Below are 15,059 nucleotides of genomic sequence, written 5' to 3' on the forward strand. Positions count from 1 at the left end.
CTGCCTCTGATGTCATGTATCATCATAATACAATAGGAGGCATTACTTTCGGAACAGCCCTCGTAAGTTTGTGCTGTGCACCTAGAATAACTTCATAAAATGGTTTAAGTTGAAAAAGACCTTAAAGATCATCTAGGTCACCAATGAAGACATTTCTGGATGCAGCAGGCCAACTTCAAGGCTTCCTGCATCAAACATCATCAGTGCCCCTTTCCCTTCAACAAACCAGTAACAACAGAGGAGATAACTGCTGCCACTCTGGAGAATTTTACCATTCTGAGTCCTCACCAGCTGCTGGCAACAGTTCAGGGTTGGGCATTACCACAATAGGCACAATTGTGATAAGGGTCTGTGAGATTGGTCACTTTGCTCATTAAATATCTGCACTGAAAACATCAGTCAGCTCATACAGATGTACGTTCTACAGATATTCAGGCATTTGTATCCTTCACAAGTACCTCAATCAAAAAGTCTGTTGCTCTTTCCTTTCCTAAGCTCTAAGGAGAAGACTCAGAAAAAAAAAAAAAAATTATACCAATCACCAGCAAAAGGGAAGTTATCTGAAATTCTTCTCTATGCCAGGGGAACTGAGGTTCTTCTCCTATCTCAGATACTGACAGCCAAACACTTTTCCACACCTAGACAAACTCCACTTTGTCACTCCACAAACTTCCACTCCCGCAGTGAATCAAATGCCATATCAAGACAAGCATGGGTCTGATGGCACATTTGCTTCCAGCAGAACATGTGTTCAGCTAGCTGACAACCAGGGAAGTCAAACCAGACAAGTCATGTTTTCTGCATCTTGTATTACATGGGCCAGGCCATTAATAAGTCACCCATAAACCAAGTTGCCAAAAAGTAATACCTGTCTTCTGCCTTCTCCCCACACACCCTTCATAGGCAGTATCCCTTTCTAGCACATCCATCAGTCACACAGGATGTACACAGGTTTCTTCTCAGCTCCATACCAGCCACACGGAGCCTCAGCCCCTCTCCAGATCTGGAAGATAACACTAAGACCATCAAGTGTACTCATAAGTCCCAGATCTCCAAGAGTCATCATGCACTGCTTCCCCACTTTCTTCTTCCCACACTCTTCTTTGCTTCTTTCTTTGCTTCTGTCTGCTTCTTTGAACTGTGCTTCCACATCATCACCCCATTTTCTCAACCATTACTATAGCTATGCAGAGATCTACCCCCCCTACCACCCTATAGAGGTCTGCCTGATCTACAATAGGCCACGGATATCCTAACACTGCAACACTACTGCACACCAATTAATACCATCAAAACACACTCTCTTACATAGAAAAGCCTCAGTAGTAGTAAGCACAAGAAAAAAGAAATAACATAAAAAGACTTGCTCACCAGCTTATCCACAGCCGCGTCCTATTGAGGTTTGCAGGGTCAGCCTGCCTGGCTAGAGCCTCAGCTGCTTCAGTCAGCATCTTCCAGCCTTTTCATTGGCCCCAGGTGTCTCTCTTATACCAGGCAACAGCTTGATGAGAACAGCTCTGGCTTTTGGATCTATGCTTCTGTTTCAGCCTTGTTGTAGGTGTAGGACTGAGCATGGCCAGGGCAAGAAGTAGCCTCAACAGACTGGGAAGACACAATTGCTAGCACGTAGGCCCACCTCCCCCAGATAACCTCCATCACTGTTTGTTCCAAGAGCTGATTCTCACCTCCCCTTTTGCTTCATTAGCTGGAGCTCATAAGATAATATGAAGTACTCCATCAAACATCTCTTGGAGAGGTGGTGGCCTCTGGAAATAGTCTCAGGGAGGACCATGCTGGGTGTAAGGAGTCAAATGTGGCATTTCACTGTGTCACTGGAGAGATCTCAGGAGCAAACTGTCCTCTTGGAATTTGTTTTTAAGCAATTCTGTCGATTCAAATGGGAGTCTAAAAGCAACCTGGTAGGAAGAAGTAAGGAGCAAGTAGTGTAGATTCACCTTTCTTCCACTGCCTCATCTATGAAACTAAGTTAATCACATGATCTTCCTGAAGAAGAGTAGTTGAGAAGATTAAGAAGAGGTAAGACAATAAGCTCCAAAATGAATGTTTAAAAATCTTTTTTTTTTTAATATGTATTAAGATGTATAGACAATAATTACATGTCTATTAAACTGAGTTATTTAAATGAGTGCTTGGCAAATTAACATATAGAATATTAATTAGAACCCCTAATTCTGCTGAACCCAAGAAAAGCTGATTTAAAAATTGTAAATGTGTAGAAGATGGCTTCTGAGAGAATAAAAAACATTTCTATGTTCTGAAAAACAAGCAATGAGGATGTGACAACACATGAAAAATTCCTTTAACTGTACCTCTTCTCAGCACAGTTTGCAGGACCTGAGGCTTCCCCAGTGGCAGCTGCTTTTTGAGCTCCCACCTAGACAAAAGAATATATATTTGTCCTATCTTGCTTCATTTCCATATGTATTCTCCTTCTGTGGGTTTCATGGCAGCTCTCTCTCATCTGGTCCTGCACCCCAGCAGAATAACACATATACAGTGAGTTCCCAGGCCAGTGCACTTAGACCAGGCAATGCTGTCAGAAGCAGAAGCATCTCTACCCTCAGCAGCTCGTGGTCTTGATCTCAGCAAGCTGCAACAGTGTTTGAGGCAGGCATGCAGGGGGGACAGAATGATAGAGGCAACTGAAAAGTAAATGAGAAGCAAGTGAAAAGTCTGAGCTAAGTCTCTCGAAAAATCCTCGGAAAATTAGAAACAAGCAGGTTTTGCAATGTGAAAAAGAACATGTGAGGCTTATGGGGACATGCATGTAGAATTATAGAATCCTTAGAGTTGGAAGGGACCTCTGAAAGCCATCTAGTACAACTCCCCTGCATTGAGCAGGGACACAACAGCTAGATCAGGTTGCCCAGGGCCTGATCCAGCTTTGTCTTGAAAGTCTCGAGGGATGGAGCATCAACCACATCACTGGGCAACCTGTTCCTCACCACCCTCACTGTAAATTTTTTTCTTTGTATCTAACCTAAATCTATCCTCTTCGAGCCTGAAACCATCTCCCCTTATTCTGTCACCACAGACCCTGCGAAAGAGTCTGTCCCCTTCTTTCCTGTAACTCCCATTTAGATACTGAAAGGCTGCTATCAGGTCTCTTGGAGCCTTCTCTTCTCTAGTCTGAACAGCCCCAGCTCCTTCAGCCTGTCCTCGTAGGAGAGGTGTTCTGCCATTGAGTCATTTTTGTGTTACCTTTTTTCCAGTTACCAGGGACTTCACCTGATTGCCATGACTTTTCAAATATCACTGAGAGTGGCTTGGTGACTACATCAGCTAATTGTAAGGACCATCCATGTTTGTGTGCCCACCTATTGTTGGGTAGATGCACACGTACACTTACATGAGTAGCAATAATATCCTGGCTCCATTTTAATGCCACATGAAAAGTAAAGCAATTGATGAAATATAGGAGTTTGTGTATGGAAACTGGCATAAAAGAATAAACCTGCACAGACTCAGTGCAATTCTTCACATTTGAAAGAGCTATTAGACTAGATAGAGATAGATGCAAGTAGAGAAATACAGCAGACAGAAGCCACTCAATAGCATTCAGGGAAATCAACACTCATGTGAAATGCCAACATCCTGGGCTAAACATCTTGTTAGAAGTGATTGAATTCCTAACAGCTGTGTCAAAATGCATTCACTTGCAAGTGTTACTTGTGGATAAGCAATATTATCTTGTCATCCTTGCTATTTATGGCAGCATCCATAACATCCTCACTTCTTTCCAACCATATTGTTCTCCAAAGAGCCTGCTGCAACTCTTTTGTGGCTGTGAATGTACAATTTTCTATGATTGTCCAAGCTACTGTGGGCTTCAAAGTTCAATAGTAACCAAGGTGGGTATAATCAGAGTTGAACAACTCATGGATTATATCAGCATAAGGGATATAAAAGCAATCCAAAACCCCATACTGTAAGCACCATTTACTGATTGGACAAAATTTTTAATGTTGAAAGGAACACTTGAATTTGAATTCGTACTTGAATTCATAAGACATCAAGTATTCCATATTTGCACTGACAATTTCATTTTTTTATTACTGTTACAGTTTTTGTGGGCAATAAAATAATCAAATACTTCTGGGAATAAAAAGTAATAAGGGGAAGCTTAGAGATTTAGAGAACAATATTTCAGGAATTTTGCCTCAAATAACCAGGTCTTTTATTTTTTTGTGTGTGTACCTAGAGTATGCACAAGAAAAACTTTGAGTATGCTGTCAAATAGAAAGAAACATATTTCTCATTAGGACTGTGCTTATCACACTTTCAAAAGTTTTAAAAATCAATGCATTTGTTTGTCATTTTAATTTGATATAACAATAGCTGTCAAAACTGCTCATTTTTGCCTGCTAGTGACAAATTTACTGAAATTTTGCAGCATGAGCCAAATAACATGGCACCAGTTCCTCCAGCTTTTATTTCATTCTGCTCTAGGCAGTATTCCTACTTGTTTTTTTGCGTGAGTTTTGCCTGAATGAGGGCTGAAAGTTTCAATTTCTAACATCAGACAGTTTTAGAGTCAGTTGAAGAGTCACAGAAATCCCATTTACAAAACATGTTGGGTGACTAGAATGGTGCTGCCTTCAAATTTTATCTCTGAAATGCCAGGCTCATTTCTTACAGAGCATTGCAACATACAAACTAACTACATCCTTGATGAAATTCCCTTGAGGTCCTTGAGGTCACCCCCAGGATTAAACACTGCCTGACCTTTTGCGTTCAGAGCTCAGAAGCACTGTATTATGACGCCTACTACGCCTTCGGAGATGTTGGTCTGTTCCACTAAAAACAAACATCTTAGACCTCGTCCCTCATGGGAAGAGCTCCGATGAAGCAACTCTCTGTTATTACCTTGTACAGAGACACTACAGGACCATGTTCTGCCCTTCTGGCGACAGAGACAACATAGATAAAGCTATCACTCAAGTGCAGCCTTGAGTAATGGCACATTTTCCCTCATTCAAAATGATATTGTGATGCATTAACTAAGGGAAATGTGTTAGGAGCTTTGTGCTGGAAACAGAGTGGCGGGTCATGAAGGTAGTGGTTAGGGCAAAGTACTTCATAAAATCATAGAATGGCTTAAGTTGGAAGGATCTTATAGATCATCCAGCTTCAACCCCCTACTGTGGGCTGCTTGCCCTCCATCAGATCAGGCTGCTCAGGGCCCCAGCCAGCCCAGCCCTGAATGCTTCTGGGAATGAAGCATCCGCAGCTTCTGATTTGATTCAACTGCTCTTTTCAGTCTCCTCTATGCTACTGACTTGTGCTGAGATTTGGAAAAGTCTTTTATGGTAAAGCCTATAAACTAGAGCCCTTCATCTAACTGCTCTGCCACTGCTTTTCTGCAAAGAGGAGGTTGCAGCAGTTCATTATGTCCTAATACTTTTACTGTGTTAGCCACTGGTGTGTACAGTTAGTGCATCTTTTTGAACATGTACCCATCATTTTTTTTACGAGAATGTGCTATACATCTGTAAATGAACATATCCATGTAGATGCTGGGACTCAGTAAGATCACAGAATATGAAAAAGCAGTATGAAATCTATTGAGCGTAGCTCCTCTGACTGGAGCCTTTATGGCAGCTGTGTGGACCGACTCCTCCCTGAGTTTTCACTCCAGGAATTATTTCTAACTTGGCATCCTGAAGTCAGTACTGGATTCCAACCTGAAAAGAAAAGCAGAGTTAGGCAGACACACACTAACCTCCTTCAAGCATTCAGAGTATTGTGCATGTGATAAAGGGTTGGATAAAACTGTGGCAACAGTCTGCTATCTTTCAAGGCTCAGGAAAATAAACCACAAAGGCAATTCAACAAAGTCCTCTTTGTTCCTGAATAGAACCAACAAAATGAAAGAAATCTGGTGGATGAGAGAAGGCAAGAAAAGGTTTATTGCAGGCAGCAAGTACAGACAGAATCATCTTTGCTGGCTTCTCTGACAGAGCAAGTGCATGATTATCACATGAGCCTCTCAAAGACGGGAATTAAAGGGGCTGTCACATCGCTTAAGCTGCACTGAGGTCAAAGGAGTTCGGACTAACCAAGGTCAGCCACACGTGGCCCGGGAAGTAGGGGTCTCATTTTTTCTAAGTAACAATTGTTCAGTTTGATAAAAATAGATGCCTGAAGCCTGTGATGGCTTGTAAAGCTGTCCCTGTAGGCTGGATTCCCACAAAATGCAGTATATCATCAGCAGTGCTCTGAAAAGAACCGAAAGACAATGAGGCCAGTCAGATGGTCAATAGAAACAAGCACAGAGGCAAAAAACACAGAGGAGGTCACCATTTTTCTCTGTCACCCCCCTAGAAGAGCAAGGGGAAAAATAACAAGTCTGAAATATTGGTGCATCGGTATAATAAAATGAACATGGAAACAGGTGCTAGCAATATGACTGTATGGGAGCCTGCTGCTCTCTTCCACACAGTAGTCCATGAACTGTGTCTCAAACAGAGAACCCACCTCACAGGTTGCCAGTGATGCCAGGGCTACGAAGAATGCCCCTGTGGTAAAAATAGTGCCCATTCTGTCCCATGCTCTCTGTCCCCTTTCAGTTTCCAATTCACGTAATTCAGCTATAAAAGGAGCACTGAACTCGTCACCGGGAGCATCAAATTTCTCCACAGTTTTGATGAACCTTTTGCTGGAAGTGGACAAAGGAGAAATGAAAAGTTGTGTAGTCAAGTGCAGCACGTGTCTGGGTACATCCTGAGACTCATATTTGAAAGCAGGATTGATGTTCCTCTTCTTCACTGGGCAGGCACAGAAAAGCAGCCTCTTTTTTTTTCAACCTTTGGAGCAAGTCAACACAAAAACACTGTAATCTTCATCATCATCTTCACTTTCATATACAACCAAGCTCAGGATGCTTCTGTGCTTGCTGTTACACAGCACAGATTATGTGATTGATTCTGCCCAGAAAAATGATTCTCATTTCGGTATCCCCATTTCTGAATCAGAATTTTCCATGTTGAGATTATTTGTGACAGGAATACCAAAATTTTAAGATACTTTCTACAAATAAAGCTTATCCCCAACTTTATTACTCACACAGTAAACAAAGTATATGTGATACAGACAGAGTGAATGTAATGGGATTTGCAAGTATCTCTCTGTCGGACCTTTTTATTCACTAAAATAAATCCTGAGATCAAACCAAATAAGGAAAACTGCAGGTTCCCCACATGATCTTCACTGGTATGTTCAAGCTGATAGTGAAGAATGAATCTGAGTAAACAAGTCCTTAGGTAAGCTCAATTCTCTTTTACAACCTGGTAATGACTATGTGTTGACCTGTCCTTGAGGAAAGAGCCTTTAATGAAGCTTATCAAGCCCAGAAGACCTCCCATTGTCCTCAGTGAGGTCTGGGTCAGAAGTCAAATTGAAAACTCCAAACACACTATCTGTGCTTGACAGGCTTTAAACTGGAATTGACGTTCAATGTCCAGTGTGCCGTAAAACACAGCAATAAAATACACAGTAATGTAATAGTCCTGGGTAATTTGCTCCAGGTAGCCCTGCCTGGTTAGACCAGATGGACCCGAGGACCCTTCCAACTTCATCCATTCTGTGAATAGTAGAGAACTGCTTTTTTCATTCATTTCCACCCTTTTGTTCCAATTTTACTGCGTTTTTTTCCTGCTCTGGTGTAAGGCTTGAGATGATGCAGTTGTATACTTCCTTGAGTATAGAAGGAGATGCAAATGCCTTTTATTAGTCTGTTCATTTTACCCTCTGTACTCAGCACTGGTAAAGCCACACCTTGAGTACTATGTCCAGTTTTGGATCCCCTCTCAACATCAAAGCCCTGGAGTGTGCCCAGAGAAGGGCAACAAATCTGATGAGGGTCTTAAGAGGAGGGGCTGAAGGAACTGGGATTGTTTAGTCTGGACAAGAGTAGGCTCAGGGGAGACATTATTGCTCTCTGCAATTACCTGAAAGGAGGCTGTGGCCAGGTGAGTGTCAGCCGTTTCCTCAGAACTATATAGGATCAGAGGGAATGGACTCAAGTTGTGTTAGAGGAGATTCAGGTTGGGCATAGGAAAACCTTCTCCAAAAGAGTGGCCAGGCACTGGAATAGGCTGCCCAGGGAGGTGTCAAAGTCACCATCCCTGGAGGTATTCAAGAAACATTTAGATTTTGCACTAAAGGGTATTGTTTAGTCAGGAAATATTGGTGGTAGGTGGATGGTTGGACTAGATGATTTTGGAGGTCTTTTCCAACTTTGGTGATTCTATGATTTTTAGGCCTGATAAAGGACAATTGTCACCAATGATGCAGGATTCCAAAGTAAGCAACACAGAGCAGACTCTCAAAGCCGGCACCCTCAGTCCTAGTGAAGGGGATAAGTATGGGTTCCTCATACACTGGAATTTGGACTTTCTGATGCAGCTGGTATGCTGTTGCTTTTTGGTGGGGAGAAAGATGAGGAGCAGGCACTCAATCATGCATATCCTGGGGGAGCTGAAGGGCTTGTGTTGAAGGTCCTGGAAGTGTTCATTACTGACCCCCTGATCGGTGACAAAGCTGCAATCCACCAAGCAGCAGGATTCTGTGTCAAGCATTCTCTATGGAAAAACTCTGGTTTTCTCTGTAAGGAAATTTATTGTATCTCCAAAGTGATGGGGAGTAGCATGGAGTTCAGTTTCTGCGTGTTGTCACCAACTCCTCATCTCAGCATGTCTTGCTGGTAACTTAACCACCCATTGCAATAAAGCACTCTTGGTCTTTCACACCATGTTAAAGAAAATAATCAACAGAGTACTTAAACCATGTTTGGCTTCAGTTCAGTTTTCAGCTGAGTTCAATAGTAAAAAGAAACCCCAGTAGTTCTACTACACCACAGCTAGTCTTGCTCAACGTCTAATGTTAAGATAAATTATGTTTTCCAGTGTGTAGGATGAAATAAGAGTTGCTATCGCATCAGGATGATTATGTCAAACGCTACTCACATTAGATAGCAAATCTTTTCTTTTGTAGAAGGAACAATTTTGAAAGTAGATAACCAAGCTGATGTTGGGGATACATCACTTGGGACCATGATTCATGATCCATGTAGTCTCAGTAAAAAGTATATTACTTTCTCAAACAGCTTTTAACAGGGACCTTGACAGAATTTTTTTTCTTCTAAATGATAAATGATCAAATCCAGTTCTACAACATAATTTTCAGTCATTGTTGTTCATTGTTCTTCTATTGCAAGTATGCCTTGGCATGGTTTATGAACCATTCAAGTATTTAGTAGCTGTTTAAAAGTAACAGCTATAACTACTTACACTGGATCCAAACAGAAGACGACTAGATGGGTCACTACCTTTAGAAGAAAAGTGTTTATGGAGAAGGATTTAAGAGAAATAAGATTATAGATGCAGATGTTCCATTATTCACAACATTTCAAGGGAGAAAGCAGAATGGCTTTTAAAGTTAGGTACAAAATAAAAATATTTCAATAAAAAGATAAGGATAAAGTTAGAGAGAAATTGCAAAAGTCAAGCCACTTGTAAAACCCTACCTGTATAGGTAGGGTTTCTTGATTCTAATATCCCAAGAGTGAGCATTTTGATTGTGATTCCAGGTCACAATAAGATGCCATTCATGGAAAATACTGCATTTTCCACCCAGATGGAGAAAGGAATGGGAAAGGTGTATGACAGAGTGCCTCTCATCCCTTGAGATCTATCCAAGATCTTAGGAAATCAATGGAAAACTTTCCATTGAGTTGAACGTGCTCTGAATCACATCCGTTTAGAGCACGCTTTGTTGTCAAGCCCTTCTTCCCACTCTGTTGCACAATTTGCTTTCTGCTGATGTTTTTTTTTCCAAATATTAATAAATCTGTATAATCTTTGAGCCTTTCTTCTGTTTCAGTCTCACTGTTTCACTGTATGCATGACTGCATGATTGAGGGCTGCTCTGGAAATTACTCATGAAAATGAATTGCCTGGTCATACCACAATGGTCAATATCTGTAGGCTGCAGCATCCCCTCTGTGGGCCATTGCAGCAGATCATAAAATCTCATTTCCAGGAAAGTTTCAAAACTTTTATTTTCTAAGGAACATTAATTATCAGAATCCAAATGACCTGTCCCATTTCTCCATCCACTTCCTCTCTTTTTTTCCTCATCAGATGTGGTAGATTGGAGGCAAGTGGCAAGAGATGACATTTTAGGTTCCTGGTTTTAAGTCCCTGGTTTCATATCAATGTCAGCTGAAGTGCTTAAAAACAACAAGACTCATGATCCTAATGCCCAAACCAATATTTGCATGCAATCATTTCTCCATTGTTGAAGTTTTATAACAACAGCTGATTTACAAGTCTGACACTTAGGCAGGCATATGCTTTGGCAATCTACAGGCTTCCCAAGACTCATGCCTGCAGCACTGCCTGTTGACCTCTCCTTCCAACACAGGGCTTTGAGGCATCATCACAATGGCCAAACCGCTTTGGACCTACATGGTTGTGAAAACACTAGTCATACCCCCATCTGAGCTTCCACTTTTTCACCTATAAATTATATTCTGTAGAGACCAGAACTTTCAGGAGGTACTTACGAGTTTTTACAAAGCACTTACCCAGGAAAGGTTCTCATACCCACGGTGAGACTTGAAATACATTGAAGAACAGGAAAACTCTCACCCCTCCCAGATGACCACCTGTTGTCAAGACACTGATGACATGGGAATCCAGATTTCAAGCTTATGTCCCGCAAGATGTCTGAATATCAGAATCCTGCATCTCAGACAAGCATTCTGGCCGCCAAATTGTCAGGTATTCTGAACAACAACTTCCTCAGTCTCTCCTGTTGGACCTGTTTCACTTTGTATAAATAATTAAACATTAATTGGAACAAGGACTTGAACTTAGACTGCCCATTGGACTGTTGCATTGGTCTTTCTCCAGACCAGTGAGTAGGTAACTATTTGTATAAACTTGGTAAGTTGCAGAGCAACAGACGTACCTAAAGGGATCCCAAAAACTCAGAAAGAAAAGCCCAAAGACGTGTGGTAAAATCATTCAGTAAGCTACAGAACACACATTTTTCAGTCCTTGATCAGAATGAGGCAGAACAAGGAATATTAGCTGCTCTAGGGAAGGTTTTGCCAAATCTTCTCCACAGGTCATGCTTCCATCAAGTTTTGAGAAGAGATACTATTTAAAAGTCAAACTTCTTTTTTGTTGAAGTGAAAAATAGCTCCTACAGTTACAAAATCCTAATAAACCCTCTATATTATGTTGAAGGCGTTAAGAATCTTCGGCATCATAATTGCTAGATTCTTAAAGTTTCTAAAACCTCTGGCTCAGACATAAAGAAGACTCTCACTGTTCCAGCTCTGAGTGGAGTAATTTGTTCCTCTGGCACTCTTCTCAATTTTGCTGGCATTTGTCAAATGATGACTTATCACATTTAGTCACATATAGTCATACAGAAAGATAAGTGAAGGCAATCAGATAAATTCAGTGATTAGAATAAGATTGCCACAAAAGAAAATACAGAAGGTAAGATAAAAAACTGGGGAGGCTGACTCCTAATCAGTTTACCTACTTGGTAAACAATGTTCCATAATAACTTAGATGTTTATTTTTGGTAGTCAAATACATTTATTTTCAAACAGCTTTTTCATAAGGATTAGAAATTAAAAACTGTAATTTAGATAACAGACTCTATAAGCAGCTGATATCAAAATCAGCAAGTTGGTATTCAGTAGACGGTGCAAGGTTCTGCTTTTTTCTTTAATGTCATATAATATTTCATTTTCATAAACACATGAATTCAGTTAAGAGTTAACTAGCTAAAATATACAAATATGCGGGAGGTTTTAAAAAGAACTACAACTTCAAAAGGAGCTGGTTTAGGAGTCATGACCTTATTTTTTGCAATAACTTATGCATCATGAACTTACGTAATAGGCAAAAGATAACATATCACACTCTCAGTTTTATGTCCTTGGTTTTTGACAGCAGTGTCAATTGTATTTGCTAACTGAAGAACTATCAGAGCCTCGTAGCTGAAAATGTTTTCATTCCAAAACTGTTGTTTGTACCAAATCATTTCCCCTTTATTTTTCCTTTCTAACATTGCTAAATTCAGAATCAGAAATGAATAGGAGTATTCAGACAAATTTGGACGTCAAGAATGTTTCTGAACATTAGTTATCCTAGTGAAATAGAAATATTTGAGAAATAAAAATATGTATTTTTCTAACTCTAATGTCAACAGAAAGCACAAAAGCACACATATGAAGTGGATGCAGAGGTCTAAATCTTTAGTTGTTGCCCTTTGAGTGGAAGTCAATAGCAGTGACTTGGATTTTAAAGCATTCTCGCAAGCTAAGTTTGAGTCCATTTCTTCCTTTTCCAAGCAACTGCTTTAAGCACTAGCCATGAGGCTGGGCACCTGTATCATCCACTGAAAACATCCGTCCTCCTGAGGCACTGGGATGTTCAGAAACTACAACAGGAAATATTTTAACAAAACATTATGGAAATGGGAGAGGTCTAAAATGTCAATGAGTTAAGGTGCTTAACATCCATACGGATTGGCAAAAATGGGCTCACTTTCTTGAGGTTATTTTTGGAGGGATCTGAGGCTTAGGAGTAGGATTTGTTTTGGTTTTAGCTGTGAAATCTGAATTTTGGGGGGAGCAGTTTTGCTTTGAGACATTTAATAATTCACAGTAATATGTAGCATAGGGGAAGAGAATGGCTCCAATTTTGTCAATTTGCAGTTTTCTGAAATTTTAGAAATTATGACAGGAAACAATTACATGCCATTAGTTCAGTAGAGCATTTGCTATTTTATCTCATCTGAAGCTGAATTTAAGTGACCTGAAGAGAACTGGTTACATGTCTTAAAATCTGGCTAACAGTAAATTATCACTGGCAATGTAGATTATTTGGTGAAATCTATAGATACCATTTTAATTCAATGCAAATGAGAACTTTCAGTACCTGTGAGAGTAAATTGACATCAGTGAATCTCCCTGATTTAACTAAACTAGGAGAAGAGAATAGGAATTGTAGTAAACAGCAGGTAAACAGACAAAAAATCAATCTGGAAAAACTGAAATTGGTATGCAGAAGAACAAGAGACACACATTCAACAGATGGAAGAAACGTAAGGAGATGCAGTGCTGAAAGAAACCACAAACACTGCATGAAGGATAGCAGTCTCACACATTAAGAACAAAGTTCTTCCGAGCTGTTACTACAAAGGTCATCACTCCATAACAGATACGATGGTGCACTTTGGAATCAGAGGAAACTTGCCTTGAAGGGATGTCATAAACTACCAAATCCTTTCCTGTGTCTTTACACGCAAACAGCTACATTTATCTTATTCCCAAATGCTTATAAAATAGGTTTCTTTCAAAAATACATAAGTCTTCAGATCATCTTATTATGTTCTATATTTGTGCACAACAAAGCAGTCTCAGACTCACAGACTTTCAGACAAAACTGAATCAACCAATAGAAGTACCCTGGCGTGGGTTTTTTGTTTGTTTGTTTGTTTTCTTGTTTTGTTTTGTTTTGTTTTGCCAACTCAGAATTATTAAAAAAAAAAAGACATAAAACAGCACATAATTGAGGATATTGGGCCCACAGCACCAACCCTGTGGCTCTTCAGCTTTTATTTTCACTCACTCCATACCACTAGACCTCACTACTTGCACACATAGCTGTAGCTGCTGGCAAACATTATCTGAAGAACAGAGAAAACTCTGACGGCATGGAGGATCTGATCTATTGGGAAGGAGCAGGGCAGATACACTAAGAGGGCAAGAGGAGTGGTAGAGGAGTTGTACAACCATCATTTTCATTGGTTCCTTGGTTACAGTTATTCTCATGCAGCCAAACAGCCCTTTCTTTTACATCAGACCAGCGACACTCCAGGCTGGTCAGCTCAAGGACGCAAAGGTGAATAGCAATAACCAACAATTACACTGACTTTCAGAGTGTACAGTTTTCATTTGGTACCTCGTAACATAGCCAGTAATGAGGGATAACTAAGATAAGGGAAGAAAAAAAAACACATACTGAATTTCAGAAGACGATGTACTGGCATGACATCTTTCAAACAATGGAACAATCTCCTAGATGCTCCCCAGTAATGGATCCTATTTGTTTGTTGCTTTTATAGCTAGACTGGCAAATGCTAGAAAATAGCCTGCAGGATATAATCTTGCCTTGGCAAGTGGTTGGGCTGGATGAACATTTCCATATAAGCTTCCTCCCAATTCAGATTAAAGCTCTGGAAAAAGGATTTATTTCTTGCTCTGTATTCTACATGAAATCCATATATGGATTTCATAAATGGATTTCATATAACAACCTCAAAAAATGCCATCAGAAGTCTTGGACTCTGACACAAACTTCCTCAGAGATGACTGATATATCTCCACTGACCCAGGGACTTCAAAGCATGTCCTTTGATACTCACAAAAACAGGTCCATATCTGCAAATGCCATCAGAATTCAGAGCCACTTACTCTCAGTTACCCAAGATGGAAAGAAACAGTCCAGAACTGGCACATTAAAAGTTGTGTGGGTCTCTTCAGTTGTTACTTTGCTTAAGGTAATGTTTCCTACTGAAATAGTGGCATGCTGACCCAGTGATTTGGCTTTGGACTCAGACTCACTTCTTGGTCTTGTATGCGCTCAGAGGAAGTTTGCATCTTTCTGTACATGGTCTCATAAACATGTCTTTAGCTATTCTTAGTGTTAACCAGCAAAATAATAATAATAATAAACAATAGTCCTTTTTGACTCATTCCATGTGCCTCATCTCTTGGGTGGCTGTCATCAGACTATACACTGAGGCAGGAATCTAGTTATTTTAGCACCTAATACAGAATCGTACACTTAGAGAACAAGAGAGACCAAGAAATGGTTGTATTCATTTGAGAGTTCTGCAGGTTTTTTGGGGCCAAAGCTCCTTATTATAATTTCTGTCGTGTTGAACATTCTTCTCTAAAAACTTATTTCTTATAAATGTCCCAGTTTAGCCACCCATAAATGGAGTCA

This window comes from Lagopus muta, chromosome 6, assembly GCF_023343835.1.
Source record: "Lagopus muta isolate bLagMut1 chromosome 6, bLagMut1 primary, whole genome shotgun sequence".
Lineage (NCBI taxonomy): Eukaryota > Metazoa > Chordata > Aves > Galliformes > Phasianidae > Lagopus > Lagopus muta.